Source organism: Cotesia typhae, unplaced genomic scaffold (genome assembly GCF_013202065.1).
Source record: "Cotesia typhae breed Kobodo isofemale line unplaced genomic scaffold, CoteBio_Ctyphae contig_59, whole genome shotgun sequence".
In the NCBI taxonomy this organism is placed as follows: domain Eukaryota; kingdom Metazoa; phylum Arthropoda; class Insecta; order Hymenoptera; family Braconidae; genus Cotesia; species Cotesia typhae.
In genome coordinates this window covers 305360-311709 of record NW_027423761.1, presented here as the reverse complement: position 1 = coordinate 311709, position 6350 = coordinate 305360, and the positions used below count along the sequence as shown (strand labels likewise).

The 6350-nt window shown below is 33.3% G+C and overlaps 1 long non-coding RNA gene across 2 annotated transcripts; it reads right to left on the bottom strand.

The window, feature by feature from the left end:
* Positions 1-2384: 2384 nt before the first annotated feature.
* LOC141532278 (uncharacterized) lies at positions 2385-3356 on the bottom strand. Of its 2 annotated transcripts, XR_012480067.1 has the most exons (3): positions 2812-2895; positions 2639-2743; positions 2385-2571 (listed from the first exon to the last, which is right to left on the bottom strand). It is a non-coding gene; the product is annotated as an uncharacterized LOC141532278 (long non-coding RNA). The 2 variants fall into 2 exon arrangements; XR_012480066.1 differs by having other exon boundaries at positions 2639-3356.
* Positions 3357-6350: the final 2994 nt, after the last annotated feature.

Genomic DNA, 6350 nt, shown 5'->3' with positions numbered 1-6350 from the left:
TAATTTTGGGATTTAGGGCCCAAATATTGGGCTTGTTATCAATACAAGTAAATAAACGTTAACTTTCACTAACTTTTAGTAATCTTAATTGAATAATCTACCATAGCATTCCGAACAAGCATAAAATATTACTTGACTTCCGTTGAAAACAGAGACCCGACATATTGGGCCTTACGTGAGTGAAGTGTCTCATATATGTATACTCGATATCGATCAAAATGCAAACGATATGTCTCGGACGTCTTGTACTCAATTTAATGCATAATACATAATACATGCTTGGAATAATCTTGAGTGTGCATGCGGTTTTTGGGCCTTATGGGCCTTATGTGCGACGCTGGGTAGTCACAGTAAACTTACGATTGTTATTAATTAGGCAGTTGGCTTTGCGCCAGGTGTAATGCTTCACCTGCGGCCACACATACGCCGCAATACTTTTATCATATTTTAGGCCCAATATGTAAGGCCCAAAATATTTTTAGATGACCAGTGACATCTGACCCACATCTGTTTTTCTATTCAAAATGTTAGATGATAATTTTAATTGATTTTGATTAATAATAAGACCCATAAATCTTGATAAGGCCCAAAAATAAATAAGGCCCAAATTTTATAAATATGATCTGATAATTAATTTTTTTTTAACAATAAGTTAGTACATATTTACAAAGTTTTCATGAGGCCCAGAAGACTTATAAAAAGACCCAAAATAGAAAATAAGGCCCAAAATTAAAATTTTATAAAAATGAACTAACAAAAAACTTCCGAATCATAAAACCGACCATAAGGCCCAAATTTTTTTCTATCATATTAAAATGAAACCTAGATATAGTTAATATTGAACAAAGTTCCGGTTCCGGCACGTGGAATCTGCCGTCTGGAGAAATAAAAGCACATAATGACTAAAAAAAGAAAAAGCAAAGAGCAAGAGCACAATGAGCAGGCTTTGAGGCCCGATGTCCAATGTGAATAAAATAAGGAAGAGTGGAAGTTACACATAACAAAGAATGGAATGAAATGAGTTTGGATGGTTGCACCTGATGTGTCGGGGGCCGGCACGAACCGCCTTCTTAAACAGAGATCCTTGATATCGATACCGATAGTAATCTAGCGAATTGAGATCGAATGTGTCCGCTCGACAAATAACCCGATAATATAAATAATTATATTCTCTAAGAAACTCAATTGAATTGAAATGATCGGTGAGTTATCGTCTAGGACTCGCCCCTAAATCTTAAGAGAACACAATTGAGCTATCATACTGACCATGCAGAAATTATAGAGTTGTAACGGTGATAAGTGGTGATAGGCCAAATTTTTATCTTACAGCTGCTAATTAAGATTAAAATTTATTGATGACTTGAGAAAATTGTTTTTTGATTCATTAGAAAGAAATTTATGTTAGAAAAAATAGATTTAATTTTGATGGAAAATAAAATTCAAGTGATGGGAAATGACGTTCGATTGACGTTCGAAAGGAAAGTACTACGATTTTCATAATAGAGTTCCAGTGATGGAAAATGAAGTTCGACAGATCAAAGTGATATTTAATTAAAAATTAAAATTGGCATGATACAGAAACTAATTCTAATTTAAGTAAAATAAAAAAAATAAAAAGTAAATCGAAATAGCGACTGTCTAGACGCTAAACTTTCGCTCAGCTGACAGCCGACTCGGATGTGCTTAGATCACATATGCGTTCTAAATAGAGCCTACTCAACCAGATATATTTATAAATATACTTTGTTGTCTACTATTTGGTTATATTTTAAGGAACTAACTCGAATTAACCGGTTAACTATTGTTACACGATTAGGGGTTTGACTTTACTGTAATTATTGTTGTAAACTCGGTGATAAGCATCAACAAATATCCCAAAACTACCCCGGGGGATTTAACGCCCGAGATCTGTTATTATATGATTATATTTATTACTTTTAGGGTTTTTTATGGACAGCTGAATAGTTTATTTTTACGGTAATTGAAAGATCAGGTGGATTTTGGCGGATTTTTTTATTTAGATACGGGGTGTAAAAAATTTCGAGGATTCAAATAAATATATTAGACGTAACTTTCTATGTCTTCGCCACTGGGATTATCATCTAGACATTTAAAACCAAAAAACTACGGGCTAATTTTACAAATATCCTAAGAATTTCCATAAAATTCCTACGCCCCCAGTATAAAAACTCAAAATTTCCTCAAAATTCAACTTTAACCTTCTATATCTCTGAAACTTTCAAATTTATCAAAAAATTATAAGAGATCTTTTTTGAAGAGCGGAAAATTTGCTATCAAATTATGTAAGCAACTTTCATCAAAAAGGATTCTTTAGCAAACTATCGCTTTTATAAATAAATTAATTTAAAAAAATTAAAAATAAATTCTTTAAATAAATTTTTTATTCTGACTCAAATGATAAAAAATAAAATTTTATGACTAGGAACCTCTCTTTCTCAAGTGGTCCATGATTTCGTCATAATCTTCCGGCGTGGTACAAAGTGATACTTTTTCTAAAAAAGTGTAGCAGTTATAACCGTCGCAGCATTGGTCTTCAGCTTGAGGATCGCACTGAAAATTCACTAATTAAAAAATTATCTCTTACAGAAATATTATTTTAACTGTATTAAATACTCACCGGACGATCACAGTTTTTATCCTGACTGATAACAGCGCCAAGAATTCCAAAAATAAAAAAAATTTCCAGCAACTTGGACATTTTGCTTTTTTCGATGATTTATTTCTTCGAATTTCCAAATTATGGTTAGTAAAAAAAATTATTTAGTAAATTTATAAATAACGCCAACTTACTCCGGAAAATTTAAGAGACTTCAATTCTGGTGCGAGTTAAACAGTAAGTGGAATAAAAACTTTAAACGTGAAACGTAATAGCTGATAATTTTCCTCGTAATAATAACAATATTTGTTTTCTTGGAAGTAGATAGTGCAGAAGCAATTATTGTAATTATTCGGTAATTTTGTTACGATACTTATCTTCATGCTGGCTGATAAAGTTATAATTTAAAGAAACAAAATTTTTTTTTAATTATTTTTCAGGAAAATTTCGAGTTTTTTTATGGGGGCGCAGGAAATTTAGGGAAATTTTCAGGAGATTTGGGAAAGTGGCACGTGGTTTCTTAGTTTGGAGTATCCAGATGATAATCCCAGTGGTGAAGACATAAAAAGTTTATTTTAATTAATTTTTTTTTTTTTTTTTTTTTTTTTAGTTAAAAACCTCACTAAAAATTTTAACTAATTTTCTTAAATTTTCAAACTTTAAACCTTTGTAATTCTTTAACAAATAAGAATCAGGTGACCATCTTACCCAGACATGAAAGAGCGGACCCTCGGCTCTAACTTTTGTCCAAGAAGTTTTCCTCAATTGTCATTAGTTCCCGAGATATCTTCACTATTATATCTTAAAGCTGGAAAAAAAAAAAAAAAAAAACAATTGGGCCTTGGACCCAACACCTGGGCCCGGGCCCATTTTCCTGGAAAAATAGAGGGGAGATCACTTACACTCTGATCCTCAGCGGACCCAAAACAATACCCCTCTCTCCGTTGTAAGACGCGATGGGCCCGATAAGGCCCAACTGACAGTAAGGCCCAAATAAGACAACGGAATATTACCTGACACCGTCTCAGCAGGTGACTCCTCATAAATCAATTTATTTTTATTTAGAAAATTCCTTTTGTATGTTCCCAAATTTTTGGGCCTTAGTGGGCCCTTTGTCCGCTTTTGTAAGTGATACAGCGTCTCAAGTGAAGCTAAATGCTGCTGCACCTGTATCGTGACTCATCTTCAGCTTCGGTGTCGCTTAGGCGCCACTGGTTAAAAAAAAATTAAAAAAAAAAAAAAAAAATTAATTTTTTTTTTTTTTTTTTTTATCACTCAATTGTGATATGAACTTCCGGTGAAATATTATCGTGAGAAAAGTTACTGGAGAGTCGATCTTGCAGGTTTTATTTGTGATAAGATACTGATAGTGCGTTGGTGTTTGATTACGGATTTTATGATTTTTTTAGCTTGGGACTTATTGAGCTTAGAAAAAAATTTTTTTTGACAAAAATTGTAGCTTTGAGTCTCTTCTTTAAGACAAAATTTAACCGGTTTTGAAATTTTAATTAGGAAAAAAGTTATAGGGAATTTAGGAGTAAGAAAAAAACACGAAAACGTTATTAATGGTAGTTTTTCTGTAATCAATTTTTAATAATTTATATCTTGGGACTTATTGAGTTTAGAAAAAAATTTTTCGGACAAAATTTGTAGCTTTGAGTCTCTTCTTTAAGACAAAATTTAACCGGTTCCGTAATTTTAATTAGGAACCAAGTTATGATTTTTTGAAATAGGCCTTCCTAGTACAGATAATTTGTATAAAGATCTTATAACTTAACTTATAACAGAAAGATAGAAATAGAATAAAATGTAAAAATAGAGGATGTAGTTCTTAAGTGAAACGCATCTGGCAGGCGCAGAGCCGACTGTTTGAATAAAAACAACAATAAAGTGTACCCAGGTCTTAAATCATTTAGATGTTTCTTATTTCTGTATTCGCGAGCCAGCTTGCAAGTGCCTATACTATTATATACATATGTGCTATACACACATGACATGTGACATATAACACTCATATCAAGATGACTCGAGAATGTGTTGTTGTTAAGTGCCACCGACAATTTAATATCACGCGTTTCTTACGCCCACTAAACACCTGTGCTTATTTGTCTATCGGCACCTAACAACTTATCAAGACTATTATAATTAATATTCTATTTTTATTCATTAAAATCGTCATATTTTACCAGTCAAATATTTTCTAAATGTTTTTTTTTTTTTTTCAGTTTAAAATTATTTAAAAAAAAAAATTTGGGCCTTATTTTGAAAATTGGGCCTTAAGGTCCAAAATTTTTCTCGTTCTTCATTTATTAATTGATTCTGAGATTATTTAAGATAATTTAATTTTGGGCCTTCTTTCAATCTTGCGTTTTAAGTCCCAAAGTAGCTATTCTGTAATTTTCCCACATAAACTTTTCCAAGTCTCATTGATACAAACAACACCTCAGTAATTAAACAAACAAGTTTAAAAATAAGGCCCATTTTTTGGGTCCTTGGAATGTTACAGGTGATCGCGAGTGGGGTCGAGTAAAGGGGACCGGAGCAAAAAAAAAATAGTCTGGAGATAGTTTCAAAGAAGAGTAAGGGAAAGAAGGGAGAGAGGAGCGAAGACTTAGCCCGAATATGAGGGGGAGAAGATCCGGGAATGCGAAGATGCTGCTCGTATTGGTTTGTAAACATATTTCGGGCCCAGACAACCCGCTGAGCCTTGGCGCCTGTGCTTGAGGCCCACACCTGTGTCGACACTACTCTCGGGTCCTATCGGGACCCTGAGAATTGTCAGAGTGGGAAAAGTCGCACCCTAAAAAATTCTTTAAAATAAGTGGAAATTTTGATATTAAATTTGGGCCTCATTTTAAATATTTTATGTAAGGCCCAAATTTATAACCAGGCCCAAAGTTCAATAATTAAAATTGGGCTTTACAATAATTTGTATCAAGATTATAAATTAAAAAAAAAAATTGGGCCCGATATTAAAATTATAAGGCCCATTTTGCTAGATTAATTATCTGGAGATCGAAATTGATCGATAATGACGCCTGGGCCCAGAGACTCATTACAGCCCGAAATTTCCGAGGGCATTGGTATGGTAATGAAACTTGTAGGATGCTGATGAGGCCCATCCCGATCTGGCAGGTGCATCAGGCCCCGACTAGGGAAGGGAGAGAGCTCGGTCCGTATCACGGCTCCGTCAGTCTCTCGGTCCCGAACACCTGTGTACTCAGCGTATTACTTTGTAACCGTGAATTCCATAGTTAATTATTGTTTTGGGCCTTGGGGGGCTTTTAGTGAGATAAGGCCCAAAATGAGGAATTCAGTGATTTAAGAATTAAAATAGTAATTAATAATTATTGTTTAGTAAGTTTAATTTTAAGAATGTAGAATAAGTCCCATATTTTTAAATAAGGCCCAATCTTTGTTACGTAAAATTCAACATAAGGCCCAAAATATAAGCCCCCAAAATTGGGCCCAATCTTTCAAAAATTAAAAAATCTTTAATTTTGTTTTTGTAATAATTCAACTTACAAGACTCAAAAATTATGTGTATAAATAAGGCCCAAAAAACATAAGTCCCAAAAAATGGGCCCAAAATTTTTAAAATTCAAAAAATCTTAAAATTTTCATTTTTTCAAACAATTGAACTTAGAACCTACCAGGCGAAAAAGTAAGTCCCAATTATTATTTCTTTATTCGCAAAGGTGTCACTGGTACGAAGCACCTGCCCAGGTGTCAC